The sequence below is a fragment of the Saccopteryx bilineata genome, chromosome 2 (assembly GCF_036850765.1).
Source record: "Saccopteryx bilineata isolate mSacBil1 chromosome 2, mSacBil1_pri_phased_curated, whole genome shotgun sequence".
Lineage (NCBI taxonomy): Eukaryota > Metazoa > Chordata > Mammalia > Chiroptera > Emballonuridae > Saccopteryx > Saccopteryx bilineata.
In genome coordinates, this window is record NC_089491.1 from 160406704 (window position 1) to 160427381 (window position 20678).

A 20678-nucleotide genomic window follows, 5' to 3' on the forward strand; every position below is an offset into this window, starting at 1 on the left:
ACAGCTCTCTTTCTGGATCACTTATTTGGGTACCTTTGAATCATCATTCCCCTGACTACTCCATTCCCCATTATGCCAGTCTCAAATGCTCTATCCACATCACTCTCACCTCCCTTGGAACTGTAAGAAATGAACAGAATGAGCACACTTCTTGAAGGCAGGGGCCCACCATTAACCCTAACACAGCTCCTTACAAAGTTTAGAATCCCCTGCTAGAATGTAAGTTTCATGAGAACTGATAATTGTCCTGCATATTTCCCAGCTCTATGTCTGGAACATTATAGCTGTTGAATCAATACTGGTAGAATAAAAGTAAGTGTACATTGAATTGAGTAATATTGTTATGTTAATTCCAAAACTAAAACAATGAAATTCATTTTGACCTTTTGAAGGAGGAAGACAATTCTCTTACCATTATTTCAATTATGAAATCTTTTTTCTAAATATTTGTATATTCCAGGTTTTATTCTACAGAATTTAAGAATTTGGTTTTTGTGGGGTTTTTTACTTTTAATATACTTTATTTTTAAAATAAACTTAAGATTTCCCACTTTTAAGCAAATTTGATATCTCTAAAAATCATGACACTTTTTAAAAGTCCTCTTTTTTTATTTAGAAAATTAACTTTAACAGAATGACATTGATCAATAAGAGTAAATAGGTTCCAGGTGAATATTTTTATAGCATTTGAACTTTTGATTATGTTGTATACCCATCACCCACAGTCAAATCATTTTCTGTCACCTTATATTTATCCTTCTTTACACCCTTCTTCCATCCCCTCCCCCATGTTCTTCTGCCCCTAGTAATCGCTGCACTTTTATCTATGTCCATGAGTCTCAGTTTTATATCCCACCTATGTGTGAAATCATACAGTCCTTAGCTTTTTCTGATTTACTTATTTCACTCAGTATAATGTTCTCAAGGTCTATCCATGTTGTTGTAAATGACAGTATGTCATCATTTCTTATGAATGAGTAGTATTCCATTGCATAATCTACTACTTGTCCTTTTATGCGTAGTACATTGTGAATCCAAACAGTGGAGTGAGAAGTCTTTCTATTTGGTTGCAAAATGCAAATGAATAGATTAATATCTCAAAACTTCCATTTCTTAGGAAGCAACTTGGCAATTAAGGTTTGATTAATTTATTTGGGGAGGGGGCAGCATTAATAAGACCATCACAACTTTTAAAAAACTAAAATGCTAAGTTATGAGGGTACAATATTATAAAACGATTTAGTCACAAATTTTACATAGAAGAAGCTTATAACAAGACACACCATGCCACAGCAAAAACATGTAAGAAAACTTAGCTATAATTAAATATAAGTACAGGCACAGTGAAAAAAACCTGGCTTTAAAACATTTCTCCATTTCTCATATATGCTATCATTTAACTGTCATCTAAAATGAAATTCCACCTAAGTTTTTATCAACTGTGGCCTATTTGTTTTTGCCATGATGAAAACTGAATAAAATTTAAACCTTGATGAACTTCTTTTAGTGACCAAATAACAGTGGCCAAATCTCAGGTCTGTTTAGAGCAGCAAATAACTTCATGTGTTTGAATAGAATTTGTAAAATTACTTTCAAAAGGGTTCACACATTGGAAACATCAGTTTTAGATTTGAGCACAAAAACAATTCAACAATTCATTTATTTAAAAAATAAAGACAATTCATTTATAAAAAAAAAATTCATTTATTAAGAAAATAACTAGATTATATAAATCACTTAAGCTATAATTTTAAATGCCACGTCTTTGTCCTCAATGATTTTGTTCTTTATCTTTAATTCTATGGTTTTGCTACAAGTCAACCAATTATGGAGTGGTTCAGCTAGATCATCAGTAAAATGACTTCTGAGTGTCATTTAATGGAAAGAGCCTTCAATCTAAAAAAAAAAAAAAAAGAGAGAGCCTGACCAGGAGGTGGCTCAGTGGATAGAGCGTCGGACTGGGATGCAGAGGACCCAGTTTTAAGACCCCCAAGGTCGCCAGCTTGAGCACGGGCTCATCGGGTTTGAGCAAAGCTCACCAGCTTGGACCCAAGGTCGCTGGCTCCAGCAAGGGGTTACTCGGTCTGCTGTAGCCCCACAGTCAAGGCACATCTGAGAAAGCAATCAATGAACAACTAAGGTGTCGCAATGAAAAACTAATGATTGGTGCTTCTCATTCTCTCCGTTCCTGTCTGTCTGTCCCTATCTATCCCTCTCTCTGACTCTCTCTCTGTCTCTGTAAAAAAATAAAATAAAAAAGAGAAAAAGAAAAAAGAATCCAAGTACAATCTTACAGAAGGACCAAATCAATGTATTAGATTATTTCAAAGTAAACTTTTGAGATTGAGCTAAATCTCCAGATAGGAATAAGGAGCAGATAATAGTACCAATTTTCCACAAAAGAATCATGTAATCAATCATTGGCAAATAATTTCTCAAACTCAGGTTTTACTGAAATTTACAAAAGGGATAAAAATTTCTAGCATGGCACCCTCACAGTGAAGTTGTCAGAATTAGTTAAGATCACAAATATGGCAGGACTTTTTAATCATTGGTGTGTTTTTTTCTTGTTTGCTTCAGACCGGTCAATACACATGAATATTGCTACTGCATACCCAATGTTCACTAATATCTTCAGCAGGAGAAATCTAGTGGAATATTCAAGAATTACCCTCTATTTAATGTCATTAAATTTTAATTTTACTCAAATAATACATATCAATTATATTTCCTGGAAGGGAAAAAATTTACTTGTCTGAAATGTTTTTTCTTTGGTAATTTAGACATGTACCCAAGTATTACAATTTTTTCATCATAAGATTGTCTAACAAAACATCATTCAAAGAGTAGTTGGCAATTCATTTTTCTCTTAAAATCTTTTTTAAGTGTATATACATGTGTAAATATGATATATATAATCTTTTCTGTGTGACTTGTGAAGGAGCATAGCTTATGGAAAAGAGGACTTGCTCAAGAATCACACTTTTACTTTTCTTTAATTAAATCATTTGTTTATTCTAAAGGCCTGTTTCATTGTAGTTGCAGGGTTGCTAATATGTGTGCTATACTCAGTGCCCAATACAAAATTATAATAAACTTCAGGGACATATAACAATTTCACTTTTTCCATCATATTTTTTACTCATGTATATTTTTTGAACATGAAAAAATATATAATTATATAATTTATATAGCTTTTCTGTGTTTTTTATTCTCTTTTTCTCTATGAACTTGGGCTGTGTAATGACTCCTTTTATCAGTAATTTATTTCATTATCACATACAATATCAAAAGTGAGTGGCCTCTCATGACCAAAATAGATAAATGTACAAACCACTTTTGGAAAGATAAGAAATAATTGTTTCTACATATACAGTTCAATCAATCTAGTTAAATATTACATAATATATTACTAAATTTCTATAATTATAAATATTATAATTATGACGTATCCACAAATCAAAAATAACTTTTATTTTCCTAGTCTTGTACTTTTGTGGAGTCAACTCAATTTAAGCTTTCATGTTAAGCTTTAAATTAAAGAAAAACTTAAGATGTAAATATTATGAGGTTAAAGCATCTTAATTCAAGATTGCACACTGAATATATAGGATATTTTGTTGTTCTACAATAATTTTTGTTATGGAATAATTTACTTATTTGCAAATAATTTTTGTTCCATTATTTTTTATTTCATAGAAAGAATCATCTTTTCTGCTTTCAGTCTTAATCAGCCCCTCCCCAGTATCAAAATTGTTTTTGTGTTGGTACAAGATACTTGGTTATAAATACAACATGAAATATAAAAACTGAATTAACATATTATGTTATTTAAAAATTCTAGCCTCCCAACCCAATTAGAATTGGTAACTATTTTTACAAATATCTCTGCCTAAATAAGAAGCAATTTAAATTCTTTTTTTGAGTCACCAACATCAGTATTTCTGAAAATATGTCATAGTGACTAATGATCTAGGAATTCTAGTTAAAATAATCATCAGTTATTTATGGCATTGTGATAAGTATTACAGGCAGTCACAGCCTTTAGTTAATTTCTTTTACATATGGGACAACTGTCTCATCCCTTGAGACTTCTGTCATAGATCTCTACGTGTTTTGTAAGCCAAATCATTACAAAAGTGCTTTCCATACTTGGGTAAAACCATCTGGCTTTTTGCCAGATGTGATTTACAGACAAATGGACAAAAATGTTGTTTATGATATACATTATATTTAAGTAGAATGGTTCTAAATTAGTAGAGCTTAAGATGTATGAGCACTCTACTGTTATCATCAGTAGTCAGCACAGGCAGTCTAAACTGCTGCTCCGTTGGTGAGATTTTAGATTTTATGACCTCTTTTGCTTTCAGCTACTTGAGCTGAATTTCTCAGTTGAGTCACCTCCATGAGTTTAACAAAAGCACTGAGTTATTGTCCACAAATATGAAAAAAAAGAACACTTTAGAGTTTCATTTAATAATTTTCTCATGAGCTTGGTAAAAATTGTCACCTTTAGAGAGATGGTCCTATGCAATGGCAACAGTGTAAGGATTTTAAAATTATAGAAATCTGGATTTTAAAAACAACTCCATGGCCTATTATCTTGCCATTATACATATTAAGTACCTCTTCTGAGCCTTGATTGTTTTCATGTATATAATGGGATTGTGAGGCCAACTTTTTACATTGGGTGTAAACGTAAAATTTTATACACAAACACAGTGTATAATGGCTTCTTGAAAACAACATGTTTGTCCTTTGGAGTAGCAAAACTATCTACTCACCGATTTTCTCACTTCAATCCTCACTTTATCTAGCCAGGGAGCCACCAGAGTTATCTGCTTATAGCAGATGCCCGTGTTTGAATCTGAGGTATCCTGGATATGTTTGAATACTTAGTATATCAGGGTCATCAAGAATCTTCTAAGTGATATGTCATGAGAAAATAATTTGTTATGGACTGAATTATGTCCCCTCAAAATTAATAATTTGAAGCCCTAACCCCCCAGTACCCCAGAATCTGATTATATTTGGAGATAAAGATTTAAAGACTTAAGATAAAGTGAAATAATATGGGTGGGCCTCGATCCAGTATGACTGGTATCCTTATAAGAAGATAAGATTAAGACACAAACAATTCTGACAGAGGGATGACCAAGTGAGGATAAAATGAGAAGGTGGCCATCTACAAGACAAGGAAAGAGACTTCAGATAAAATCAAACCTGCTGAAACTTAATCTTGGGCTTTTAACACCAAGAACTGTGAGAAAATAAATTTCTGTATTTTACACTGCCAAGTCTGTGTAATTTTATTTCAGTCCCTGAAAACTAATACAACTATTTTATTTATTATTATTATTATTTAAGTGAGCAGCGAGGAGGCAGAGAGACAGACTCCCGCATGCACCTGGACCGGGATCCACCCAGCAAGCCCCCTGTGGGGCAATGTTTTGCCCATCTGAGGCCATTGCTCTGTTGCTCAGCAACCAAGCTATTTTAGTGCCTGAGGCGAGGCCATGATGCCATCCTTAGTGCCCAGGGTCAACTTGCTTGATTGAATGAGCCATAGCTGCCAGAGGGGGAGAAACAGAAAGAGAAGGGGTATGAGGAATGGTGGAGAAGCAGATGGTTGTTTCTCCTGTGTGCCCTGACCAGCAATCGAACCCAGGACTTCCAGATACCGGGCTGACACTCTACCACTGAGCCAACCAGCCAAGGCCAACTAATACAACTATTTACTGAAACCAAGAAAGTTGGTTTCAGGTTGATAACTCAACATCCGAAGGGAGGGAGAATTCTCAGTACACCCTGGTACCTATAACTCAGGTTTATACTGCGAAGTTCTCATAGAATTAGGACAAGTGTTAATCGATTACACAGAAAAATAAGAGTGAATAAAAGTTAAACTTTTAAACCACATTTTGTACAAACAATTGACAGCTTTAATGACACAAGTAGCAGATCCAGAAGCAGAATTCAGGACACTGCATGGATAGTACACCATATAACAAAGAAATAGATCCACATGACTAGATTAGGGAAGAAATTGAGAAGCATCAAAATAGGAAACAAAGTGGATGTCAAATATTTTATTTATAAATTTTCAGTGAATTTATCATAATATTCAAGAGGGCATAATTATAGAGTGGAGCAAAGTAGGTTTACAGGTACAAGTATGTGAAACACAGAGTTTATTCTTATTATTCATTATTGTATTATTTTCCATACACAACTGTAAACCTACTTTTGCTCCACCCTGTAGCTATAATTACAGTTCATATTTAAGATGAATTATTATCTAATATAAAATTTGAGTTAGCTAAAGAGCATGTCTGCAGAGCTGGTAATGAAAACTGTGAAGTTATTACAATGTATCTGTAGCCAATTTGGCAATCATTTGATTTTTACTTAACTCCCAATCCAGAATATATTTAGAAATAAATGATCCTAATAACTTTACATAAAAGAACAGCCTGATAAAATGACGTTGTCAAATATTGGCATTATTCCCCATTCAAGAAAAGATAGAAATATCTTTTTTAATGAGCAGTATGTTTATTTGGGAAAACATAAGTCTCTGAGGCCAAGTAAACAGCTGGAGGCTAGTGGGTACAACAACACATAAATACAGATGCAGGGCTAATCAAAAACAAATGTGTGAACTAAAGAAATTTTCTCATTTTAAATTTAGTGTAGCCTTTAGAGCAGGGGTCCCCAAACTTTTTACACAGGGGGCCAGTTCACTGTCCCTCAGACTGTTGGAGGGCCATACTATAAAAAAAACTATGAACAAATCCCTATGCACACTGCACATATCTTATTTTAAAGTAAAAAAACAAAACGGGAACAAATACAATATTTAAAATAAAGAACAAATAAATTCAAATCAACAAACTGACCAGTATTTCAATGGGAACTATGCTCCTCTCACTGACCATCAATGAAAGAGGTGCCCCTTCCAGAAGTGCAGCGGGGGCAGGATAAATGACCTCAGGGGGCCGCATGTGGCCCGCGGGCCGTAGTTTGGGGACCCCTGCTTTAGAGAGATGGTCCTCTACAATGGTAACAGCATGGGGTTTTAAAGTGATAGAAATATGGATTGTAATCACAGCTCTATCATTCCTCTTCTTTTGCCATTTTGTAACCTTTCACTTCCATTTGTCAATACTCAGCACCCAAATATTGTTCAGTTTTCATTCTATGAGTAGTTTATTGCTCCCTGCTTTGTATCATTTGCTCTACAGTTCTAAGTTCTAGGGGTTCCAAAATAGCACAGAAAGAAACTCTGTTAGAAGAGGGCTAAAGTGGTCTTCTTTCTGAGACTAGAACATTCCAGACTCATTTCTACCTCAGGGCATTTATACTTACTTGTTTTTTTTTGGGGGGGGGTTGTATTTTTCTGAAGCTGGAAACGGGGAGAGACAGTCAGACAGACTCCCGCATGCGCCCGACCGGGATCCACCCGGCACGCCCACCAGGGGCGACGCTCTGCCCACCAGGGGGCGATGCTCTGCCCCTCCGGGGCGTCGCTCTGCCACGACCAGAGCCACTCTAGCACCTGGGGCAGAGGCCAAGGAGCCATCCCCAGTGCCCGGGCCATCTTTGCTCCAATGGAGCCTTGGCTGCAGGAAGGGAAGAGAGAGACAAAGAGGAAGGGGGGGGTGGAGAAGCAAATGGGCGCTTCTCCTATGTGCCCTGGCCGGGAATCGAACCCGGGTCCCCCGCACACCAGGCCGACGCTCTACCGCTGAGCCAACCGGCCAGGGCCTATACTTACTTGTTGATGTCTCTGCCTAGACCACTTATGCACACATCTTCACATCACAATTATTATTTTTGAGACCGATTCCCGTATTATTTTTAATACTCCAAAGGGTAGGATTCTGGAGACCTCAAGAGTACAGTCAGGTCCCACAGGAGAAAAGAAGAAGTTTTATTGTTTGAATTATAGTTTAAGGATTTAAAAAACCCTATGAAATAGAACTAATTTTAGTGAAAGTAGTTGCTCTCCATCCTCCATTTCTACTATTATTATGAATCAGTTACCTCCCCTTCACTACTACAGGTGTTATCAAAGTCAATATATTGTAGTAACAGTCCTTAAGAGTATGGATTCTGGGGCCAAAGTGTTGGATTCAATAAGCTCTATGATTGATGAGTTTTTAAATCTTCCTTTACTCTAGTTTCCCACATCTGCAAGATTTGGAAGAATCCTATATTTGCACAATTGTGAAAATTGAATGAGATTGTGTACGGAAAAATTTTTTGTGTAGTATCTCACTACATATGTCTATGCTACTGTTGTAATTAGCAATTTACTTTCCTCTCTTCTCTTTTGCCCCATTTGTGTTTTCCGTTCATTGGAAGCCACTTCTGCTTCATGAGCTTGACTTACTACCTCTGTACATTTTTAGCTTTTTGCCTGCATCCATTCTGTCCTACTACCTATATGCCTTTATTCATCCCTCAGAATGCTGGTTTTGATTTAGTCATTATCACACATATTTGGCCAACCTTTCCATTTATGAAAAATGAGGCCTTTCCTCTTTTTGACCCTGCTATCCCACTTTTAAGAATATACCCTAAGAACACCATAGAACTGCTCCAAAAGGAGAAATGCACCCCCATGTTTATGGCAGCATTGTTCACAATAGCGAAGATCTGGTAACAGCCCAAGTGTCCGTCAGTGGATGAGTGGATTAAAAAACTTTGGTACTGACTGACCTGTGGTGGCACAGTGGGATAAAGTATCAACCTGGAACACTGAAGTCGCCGGTTCAAAACCCTGGGCTTACCTGGTCAAGGCACATATGAGAGTTGATGCTTCCTGCTGCTCCCCCTTCTCTCTCTCTCTCTCTCTCTCTCTCTCTCTCTCTCTCTCTGTCATTCTCTCTCCTTTCTGAGAAATTGAATAAAGTCTTTAAAAAAAAACTTTGGTACTTATATACTATGGAATGACATTGGATCATTTACAATAACATGGATGGATCTTGATAACATTATGTGGAGTGAAATAAGTAAATCAGAAAAAACTAAGAACTATATAAATCCATACATAGATGGGACATAAAAATGAGACTCAGAGACATGGACAAGAATGTGATGGTAATGGAGGGTGGGGTAGGAGGTGGGGAGGGGGCGAGGAAGGAGAGAGAGTGGGTGGGGGAGGGGAGGGGCACAAAGAAAACCAGATAGAAGGAGATGGAAGACAATTTGACTTTGGGTGAGGGGCATGCAACATAATCAAATGTCAAAATAATCTGGAGATTTTTTTCTCTGAACATGTACCCTGATTTATCAAAGTCACTACATTAAAATTAATAAAAATAAGATAAAAAAGGAAGAAAAATGAGGCCTTTTCTAATTTTCCCATTCCATTCTTGGACTCATGGCATCTGTGACTCAGGAGACAAAGACATACTGCCTCCCATCAGAGACGGTGTTTCAAGCACTGAAACCTTTCTAAGCGTCTCTTCAGGGTGTCCATCACTCATGAATGACCCACATTTATTTAGACCCAGAAGTCTAAATAAAATTTACAAGTGCTGACTCCTATTACTGAGGAAAGACTGGAGATGTTAGATATGCTCCTGAAACAAAGAGGTATCAGAAAACCGAGGAATGGAAAAAAATAAATAAATAGGAGATGGACTGAAATAAAATGGGAAGCCTGCTTCTACCCTCCCCCCCGAAAAATTGTTATGTTTCCACAACTGGAGGCTAAAAACAGCTGCCTTATCTATTGCCCATTGAAAGGAAATCAGTCATTAATATTTTACTCATGTACACACTTCATTTTTGATGCAATTTTCCTATATAACCAGCCAGAATCATTTGCAGGATATTTAACAAAAATCATGAACATACACAGCTGCATCTGTTCATCATTTAGATAACCGTATTTTTGCATAAATTTAACATGGACTTAAGCCACCACCATTATATTCCTCAACCTTTTCCTTTACTATTAATTCTGCATGCCAAAATTTATTATTACTCAGGTATCCAATCACACTACCATCCTGGCAATCAAGTCCAAAGCAGCAGGGCAAAATTGAGAAGATGTTTTCTAGAACCACAGCATGTACACTACTTCCCTGAGACAACAACCGGTGGTTATCACAATGACAAACAGCTTTAATAATGAAAATAGACTTGGTTTTACCTACACAGATGCAGTTTAATTTTCTTCTTCCTTATTAGAATCCTCAGTAGCTCTCCTCCTCCACTCTGCCCCCAGTTATAAAAAATGAGTTAGCAAACACAACAGTTCTAGTCATTCTCAGTATAATATACAATTTCTCATATACACAAAGGGTTGAAATGGTTTATAAAAACATTGGCTAGTAATGATGACAGTAGAATCTAATTCCCTCAGGTGCTCACTTAATATTTATCTCTCCACTGGAGAGTGTAATAAGGTCTTCAGGATTATTAAGGTTGACAGAGCACCAACCTCAGATTAATTACATAATAGAATTCAGAAGGAATTAGGAAAAGCAACAATACCGCCTCTGGCAAGTACATATATTTTTTATAGTTCTTTAAGAACTCTCAGTATATATTATAATACAAGTGAAAGGTGGCTAAAATAATTAATTTGTAAGGTTTTGTGATACAGATTCTGAAAGATTAATTATCCTGAAAGTAAGAAATCACCATTACAAATTTCAAGAAGCCTGACCAGGCGGTGGTGCAGTGGATAGAGCGTCGACTGGGATGCAGAGGACCCAGGTTTGAGACCCCGAGCCCGCTTGAGCGCGGGCTCATCTGGTTTGAGCAAAAAGCTCACCAGCTTGGACTCAAGGTCACTGGCTCAAGCAAGGGGTTACTTGGTCTGCTGAAGGCCCACGGTCAAGGCACATATGAGAAAGCAATCAATGAACAACTAAGGTCTTGCAACGAAAAACTGATGATTGATGCTTCTCATCTCTCTCCGTTCCTGTCTGTCTGTCCCTGTCTATCCCTCTATCTGACTCTCTCTCTGTCTCTGAAAACAAAAAAACCCACAAATTTCAAGAAGATACTTAGAGTAGAAAATCTTTAGGGAAGAGTCATTGAAGGGTGAATGAAAGGTGCTAATGTATTTAGCACCTGCTACTAAATTCTAAAAAATTTATATTAATTACAACACTTTATTTTTACAAACAAGCCAAAGAGCTATTGTTATTTACCCTAGGGAAACTGATGCTGAAATAAGTTAAGACATTTTCCCCAAATCTCACATCTAGTGAGTGGTCAAGCAGCATTTGAATTTGTTACCCAAATTCCAATCTCTTTCCTCTTTAACATAGAAAATGCCAAAGCAGTGCTCGTGAAAAGTTGCCATGTTAGATGAAGAAACATTTACACAGGAAAAACTCATATGACAAATAAATAAATACATATTGAGTGACCTATTTAAACAATACTGAGGACTTAAAATATATTTACTTGATTAACATAAATATAAGAAATTTTAAGAATTCAGTGAGTCACTTAAAATGAGCTTAGGACAATGTGACAGATAAATTTGAAGCATGAAAAAATAATAATAATACAAGGCAGCCTACTCCATTACATTTATCAAGAACTAGGAACATGTCATGGCCTCAGATTTGAAAATCTAAAATACACCCAGATATGGAATAACTAAAAAAGGCTCTGGGCAGCAAAAGCTGACATTACACAGCAATTGCTGCTCAGTTCACACAGCATTCTTGTTACTGGGCATTGAATGGGATGATTCGCATTGTCTGCACTGAGAGGGATTGACTGAGATTGCAAAATTCAGAACCAAGGGTAAAAAGTGCAGCTCTGCAAAAAATCATCAGATTTATATGGAACTATAAAAAACCCCAAATAGCCAAAGCAATCCTAAAGACAAAGAATGAAGCTGGAGGCATTACAATACCTGACTTCAAACTATATTATAGGGCCACGACAATCAAAACAGCATGGTATTGACAGAAAAATAGACACTCAGACCAATGGAACAGAATAGAAAGTCCAGAAATAAAACCACATATATAGTCAAATAATTTATGATAAAGGGGCCAACAACACACAATGGAGAAAAGAAAGCCTCTTCAATAAATGGTGCTGAGAAAACTGGAAAGCCACATGCAGAAGAATGAAACTGGACTACAGTTTGTCCCCCTGTACTAAAATTAACTCAAAATGGATCAAAGATCTAAACATAAGATAAAACCTGAAACAATTAAGTACATAGAAGAAGACATAAGTACTAAACTCATGGACCTGGGTTTTAAAGAGCATTTTATGAATTTGACTCCAAAGGCAAGAGAAGTGAAGGCAAAAATTAATGAATGGGACTACATCAGACTAAGAAGTTTTTGCTCAGCAAGAGAAACTGATAACAAAATAAACAGAAAGCCAGCTAAATGGGAAATGATATTTTCAAACAACAGCTCAGATAAGGGCCTAATATCCAAAATATACAAAGAACTCATAAAACTCAACAACAAACAAACAATCCAATAAAAAAATGGGAAGAGGATATGAACAGACACTTCTCCCAGGAAGAAATACAAATGGCCAACAGATATATGAAAAGATGCTCATCTTCTTTAGTTATTAGAGAAATGCAAATCAAAACTGCAATGAGATACCACCTCACACCTGTTAGATTAGCTATTATTAACAAGACAGGTAATAGCAAATGTTGGAGAGGCTGTGGAGAAAAAGGAACCCTCATCCACTGTTGGTGGGAATGTAAAGTAGTACAACCATTATGGAAGAAAGTATGGTGGTTCCTCAAAAAACTGAAAATAGAACTACCTTATGACCCAGCAATCCCTCTACTGGGTATATAACCCCAAAACTCAGAAACATTGATACGTAAAGACACATGCAGCCCCATGTTCATTGCAACATTGTTCACAGTGACCAGGACATGGAAACAACCAAAAAGCCCATCAATAGATGACTGGATAAAGAAGATGTGGCACATATACACTATGGAATACTACTCAGCCATAAGAAATGATGACATCGGATCATTTACAGCAAAATGGTGGGATCTTGATAACATTATACGAAGTGAAATAAGTAAATCAGAAAAAAACAGGAACTGCATTATTCCACACGTAGGTGGGACATAAAAGTGAAACTAAGAGATATTGATAAGAGTGTGATGGTTACAGGGGGAGGGGGGAAAGGGAGAGGGAAAGGGGGAGGGGGAGGTGCACAAAGAAAACTAGATAGAAGGTAACAGAGGACAATCTGACTTTGGGTGATGGGTATGCAACATAATTGAACGACAAGATAACCTGGACTTGTTACCTTTGAATATATGTATCCTGATTTATTGATGTCGCCCCATTAAAAAAAAAATTATTTTAAAAAATAAATAAATAAAAATACAGAACTCATAAAAAAATTAAGCTAATAAGTTCAATCTAAAATTCTAATTGCAAAAAAAGAAATTAATAAACATGATTAAGGAAAGTAAATTAAAACTGAAAAAAAAAAAGTGCAGCTCTGCCTCATGCAGAGAGGAGCTCATCACACATCCCCTAGCACTTACTGAGAGGTGGCCAAGCTAGTCATTATCAGGAGCCATTCACAGTCTCCAGGTGATGTACAGAAAGGTCTAGAGAGTCGTGAGAGATAGAAGTTTCTTTAGCATTTTCCCTCCTTCTGCTCACAATGAGGGAAGAGGAGGAGGGTCCTTCCTCTACACCTAAAAATGTGAGGGACACCCCAAGAAATTGTCTGCCACAGAACACATGCAGCTGAGCTGCGGAAACTTGCAGGGGAAAATGGCAGTTTCTTGGGAAAATACTTGTCACGTGTTTCTGAGTTTACAAGTGAAGAAAGAACAGGTGCCTGATGTTCTCTGAAAGAATCCTCAACTCAAAGGCAGGCTGAATGAACCTGTAATGGAAGGTGAAGAAAAAAAGTGTTAATAGACCTGAACTCGTGGGACAGATTGTAAGTTTTCTAGTGGCCCTAAAAGAAACCGATGGAGATGCCCAAGATGCTTGTCTCTCAGGGCAAGGCTACCCATATCCTCAAAGCCGAGGCAGGAGCTCATGAGAGTGATGTGAGATATAGAAAATAAATCCCCTACAGAAAGAAACAGTGCATTATTGGAGTTTTCAACAAAACAAAACAAACTACTATATGTTGTAAGAAGTATATCAAGTGTGGACACCTGCCAAAACTAAAGGGAAACCACAAATAGGATATGGCTGGGATGGGGATGAGAAAAGAGGCATTTGAAATAAGTGAGCAGCAATCTGCCCACATTCAGCTCATGGAGTTTGGCCTGCAGCTGCTCCAAAGCACACTTAATCTGCACCAGCAGAGCTGGTGGAGTTTAGGGCACCCAGCTCGGGTGCAATCTGCAGGGTGCACAGCCCCTGCCCTGACCACAGCAGGCTGCACTTTGAGTGGTATCAGAAGGAGGACTAGGAAGCGGATCCCCAGCGTCCTAGGTCCTGCATTGCTCCCCTTGATGTGCGCTGTGTGAAGAGTGGCAGTCGCCAATCCCCTAGGGCTGATTCTCCGGGGTACTCTCTCCTGTGAGAAATGGAGATGCTCCAAGTTAGATCCGCTGGTCTATGGGACTGGGAAGAGGCAGCCAGATACCTGAGATACCATAGGTAGAGCTATAAAATTGCAAAGCCCTAACAACAAGCCCCATCCACCAATGGGACTGCCACAACACCTCAACAGAGCTCCACCCAAGGATCTCACATAGGCAAAACTTGTATTACAGTGCCACCTGCCAGCAAAAGGAAAAAATAACCTCTCAAAACTGAAAAAAAAGTATATATTTTTTGCTTTATCTCGTTTTTTCTTCCTTCCTTTTTTTTCTTTCTCTTTTTCCCATTTGAACTTCATTATATTTAGTTGTTAAATATTTTATTCTTATTTTTGCAAAGGTTTTATTTCTGATACTTTCTCTTTTACTTCTTTTTTTCTCTCTTCCCTTTCTTCTTTTATTCCCTCTAATACGAACTTCATTTTTCTTCAAATTATTACTTTTTTACTCATACCTTTTCATGTTTTTTTAATTTTTGATTTCACTTTTTTTATTTTTTCTCAGTTTCTGCTCCTTGTTCTCTGAAGTTTATGTTTTGCTTATTATTTATAGAATTTTTATTTTTTCACTGTATTTTTTCAATTTTTATTTTTTAATTATCTCTTGTTAGTATTATTAACAATACCACTCTCAAATGCCATCAAGGAAGAATACATAAAATATCATGGATACACATGACAGAGACATAGCTCAGATAGATAATGAAAAATCGCCAGGAAAAAAAGTCAATTACATGGAAATCTTGGAGCTAAATGACAGAGAATTCAAAATTGAAGTTCTAAAAACACTCAGTGAGATTCAAGAAAACACTGACAGGCAACTTAGTAAGATCAAAAAGCAAATTAATGAGCCTGACCTGTGGTGGCGCAGTGGATAAAATGTCGACCTGGAAATGCTGAGGTCGCCGGTTCGAAACCCTGGGCTTGCCTGGTCAAGGCACATATGGGAGTTGATGCTTCCAGCTCCTCCCCCCTTCTCTCTCTCTCTCTCTCTCTGTCCTCTCTAAAAAGGAATAAATAAAAAATTTAAAAAAAAAAAGACATTAAAAACAAATTAATGAATAAAAATAGTACTTCACCAAAGAAACTGAAACTATAAAAAACAACCAAACTGAGGTGAAGAACTCAATACATGAATGGAAAAATGAGACAACAAGCTTAGCTAATGGAACAGAAACCAGATAGAGTAGAGAATCAGTGACATTGAGACAGGCAACGAGGGATACTACAGAGAGAAGAGGAGAGACATTTATGAATTCAAAAAAAAAAAAGAGAAAGCCCTACAAGAATTGTCTGACTCCATTCAAAAGACCAATATAAGAATAATGGGTATATAAGAAGAAGAAAAGAGGAAAAACGGAATGGAAAATATTTAAACAAATAATCAATGAGAAATTCCCAAGCCTATGGAAAGAGTTAGAGCCTTGAATCCAAGAAACAAACAGAACACCAAGTTCCCTTAACTCAAACAGACCTACTCCAAGGCACATCATAATGAAATTATCACAAATCAATGACAAATAATCCTCAAGGCAGCTAGAGAAAAGAAGTATGTAACATATAAAGAAAGACACATTAGGTTATGATCAGACTTCTCAGCAGAAACTCTATAAGCCAGAAGAGAGTGGACTCCAACATTTAAAGTACTGAAATAAAGGAATTACCAGCCAAGAATACTATATCCATCAAAGCTATCCTTTAAATATGAAGGAGAAATAAAAACTTTTACAGACATAAAGAAGCTGAGGGAATTTATCACCAGAAATCCCCCACTGTGGGAAATACTAAAGGGGGTTATCCAACCAGATACAAAGAACAAAACAAAACTACAAGTAAAAGCTCCAACAAGATCACAATGAAAATAAGATTAATCTGTGACAACAATAACATAAAAGGGAAAAAGACAAAGATGAACAGTAGCAAAGGAGAATGGAGTGCAGCAGCACTCATGAGATAATGGACTCTTATAAATATGATACTTTTTCTTTTAATCACCTAATGATAACCACACTCAAAAATCCCACTACTGAAACACATAGCTTAAAAAAAAAAAAAAAAAAAAAAAAAAAAAAAAAAAAACATAAGAAGGAAAACAAAAGCAACTGACAGAAAAACAAAAGAGAAGAACCGAACAAAACACAGAGCTATCAGAAAGCAATATATAAAATGACTATAAAAAATCCTCACCTCACCGTTTCCAACTTCAGAAAAATACAAACAAGAAAAAAAATCCTCAAGGGTCAATAATTACATTAAATGTAACTGGATTGAACTCACTAATAAAGAGACACAGAGTAGCAGATTGGATCAAAAAGCAAAACCTAACCATATGCTGCCTTTAAGAGACACATCTAGCTTACAAGGACAAAAATAGATTCAAAGTGAAAAGTTGGAAAATAATTCTCCAAGCAAATACTATCCAAAGAAAAGCAGGTGTAGCCATTCTCATATCTGATAATGCTGATTACAAGACAATAAAAGTAACCAGAGGCAAAGATGGTCATTTCATAATGATAAAGGGGACACTGTATCAAGAAGACATAACACTTCTTAACATATATGCACCAAACTAAGGATCATCAAAATATATAAGACATCTACTAATTGATCTAAAAATAGAAACAGGCAAAAACACAATCATACTTGGAGATCTCAATACACCATTGACGTTTCTAGATAGTTCATCCAAACAGAAAATCAATAAAGAAATATCAGCATTAAATGAAACACTAGAACAAATGAACATTATAAATATCTACAGGACATTTCATTCCAGAATCACAGAGTATATACACTTTTCTCCAGTATACATGGAACATTCTCAAAATGACCATAGACCATATGTTGGCCACAAAACTAACATCAACAAATTCAGGAAGATTGAAATTATACCAAGCATATTCTCTGACCATGAGGCTTTGAAATTAGAATTCAACTGCAAAATATAAGTAAACACACCCACAAAAATATAGAAATCAATTGTGTTCGCAGCCGCCGCCGCGCCGCCGTCGCTCTCTAACGCCAGTGCCGCCTCTAGCTCCTCGAGCTCCAGCCGAAGGAGAAGTGGGGTAAGTAAAGAGGTCTCTATACCGTGGCTCGTACCAAGCAGACTGCCGGCAAATCGACCGATGGTAAAGCACCGAGGAAGCAACTGGCTGCTCGCAAGAGTGCGCCCTCTACTGGAGGGGTGAAGAAACCTCATCGTTACAGGCCTGGTACTGTGGCACTTCGTGAAATTAGACGTTATCAGAAGTCCACTGAACTTCTGATTTGCAAACTTCCCTTCCAGCGCCTGGTGTGAGAAATTGCTCAGGACTTCAAAACAGATCTGCGCTTCCAGAGTGCAGCTATTGGTGCTTTGCAGGAGGCAAGTGAGGCCTATCTGGTTGGCCTTTTTGAAGACACCAACCTGTGTGCTATCCATGCCAAACGTGTAACAATTATGCCAAAAGACATCCAGCTAGCATGCCGCATACATGGAGAACGTGCTTAAGAATCCACTATGATGGGAAACATTTCATTCTTTAAAAAAAATTTCTCTTCTTCCTGTTATTGGTAGTTCTGAACATTAGATATTTTTTTTCCATGGGGTCAAAAGGTACCTAAGTATATGATTGCAAGTTGAAAATAGGGGACAGAAATCAGGTATTGGCGGTTTTTCCATTTTCATTTATGTGTGAATTTTTTTAATATAAATGTGGGGACATAAAGTATTAATGCAAGTCAAAATGTTTCAGTGAACAAGTTTCAGCAGTTCAACTTTATAACAATATAAATAAACCTGTTAAATTTTTCTGGACAATGCCAGCATTTGGATTTTTTTAAAACAAGTAAATTTCTTATTGATGGCAACTAAAATATATATATATATATATATATATATATATATATATATATATATAAATTAAACAACATACTTCTAAAAAATCACTGGGTCAAAGAAGTAATAATAGCAGAGATCAAAAGATATATAGAGACAAAGGAAAAGGACAACATGACATCAAAATCTCTGGGATGCAGCAGAAGCGTTAATAAGAGGGAAGTTCATATCACAGGGTTAGAGTAAAAAAGAAGAGAGAGCACAGGTAAACTATTTGACATCACATCTTAAGGAACTAGCAAAAGAGGAACAAAAGTAACTCAAAACCAACAGAAGAATGAAAATAATAAAAACTAAGTCAGAAATAAATGAGATAGCAAACAGAAAAACCATAGAAAAAATTAATGCAACAAAGAGATGGTTCTTTGAAAATATCAATAAAATTGACAAACCCCTGGCAAGACACACTAAGGAAAAAAGAGAAAAGACTCATATAAACAAAATCCAAAATGAAAGAGGAGAAATTACCACAGATATCATAGATATACAAAGAATTATTGCAGAATACTATGAAAAACTATATGGCACCAAATTAAACAATCTAGAAAAAATGGATAAATTCCTAGAACTGCACCATCTTCCTAGACTGAATCAGGAAGAAGTAGAAAGCCGAAATAGACCAATAGGCAGGGAGGAAATAGAAACAACTATCAAAAACCTCCCCCAAAATAAAAGTTCAGGACCAGATAGCTACACTAAGGAATTCTACCAAACATTCATAGAAGATTTGGTTCCTATTCTTCTCAAAGTCTTCCAAACAATTGAAGAAGAAGAAATACTTCCAAACACATTTTATGGAGCCAACATAACCCTCATACCAAAACCTGGCAAGGACAATACAAAAACCAAACAAACAAACAAAAAAACTACAGACTATCTCTAATGAATACAGATGCAAAAATTTTAAACAAAATACTAGCAAATTAAATATAACAACACATTACAAAAAACAATACATCATAATCAAGTGGGATTTATCCCAGAAGCACAAGGATGGTTCAACATATGTAAAATGATTAACATAATACATCATATCAAAAAAAAAAAGAACGAAAATCATACAATTCTATCAATAGATACAGAAAAGGCATTCTATAAGATACAACATCCTTATATGTTTAAAATACTCAATAAAATGGGTATAGAAAAAATACACTTTAACATAATAAATGCCATATATGACAAACCATCAGCTAACATCATACTAAATAGTAAGAAACTGAAAGATTTTTCTCTAAAATCAGAAGCAAAACAAGATTTCCCACTCTCTACACTCCTATTCAACATAGTGCTGAAAGTTCTAGCCAGAGCAATCAGACAAGAGAAAGAAATAAAAGGCATTCATATCAGAAAAGAAGTAAAGGTTTCACTTTTTGCTGATAACATGATCCTGTATATAGAAAACACAAAAGACCCAACATAAAGACTATTAGAAACAATGAAACAACACAATAAAGTTATAGGATACAAAATTAATATACAGAGGTCTATTACTTTCATATACACCAACAAAAAAACTTCAAAAAAGAAACTAAACATAATCCCTTTACAGTTGCAACAACAACAACAAAAATACCTGGGAATAAACATAACAAAAATGTAAAGGACCTATATACTGGAAACAAAGCATTATTAAAGGAAATCAAAAATGATACAGTGAAATGAAAAAATATCTCATGTTCTTGGATAGGAAGAATAAATGCACTTAAAATGGCCATATTACCCAAAGCAGTATACAAATTTAATATAATCCCCATCAAAATTTCAATGTAATTTTTTAAAGAAATGGAACAAAACATCACCAGGTTTGTATGGAACCATAAAAAAACCCAAATAGCCAAAGTAATTCTGAGTAAAAAAAAAAATACAAAGCCAGAGGCATTACAATACCTGACTTTAAATTATACTACAGAACCTTGATAATTAAAACAGCATGATATTGGCAGGAAACAGCCATGCAGACCAATGGAACAGATTCAAGAGCCCAGAAATAAAACCACATACATATGGGCAAATCATCTTTGACAAAAGAGCCAAAAACACAATGGAGAAAAGAAAACCTCTTCAATAGTGCTGGGAAAATTGGAAAGCCATATGCAAAAGAATGAAACTTGGCTACAGTTCATCTCCTTGCACAAAAATGAATTCAAAAAGGTCAAAACCCTAAATATAAGATCTGAAACAATAAATTACATAGAAGAAAACATAGTTTCTAAACTCATGGACATTGGTCGTAGAGAACATTTTA

The 20678-nt window shown here is 36.0% G+C and overlaps 1 pseudogene; it reads left to right on the forward strand.

The window, feature by feature from the left end:
* The window catches only part of LOC136322365 (histone H3.3A-like), a 30852-nt pseudogene extending 12462 nt beyond the window's left edge, over positions 1-18390 (forward strand).
* Positions 18391-20678: the final 2288 nt, after the last annotated feature.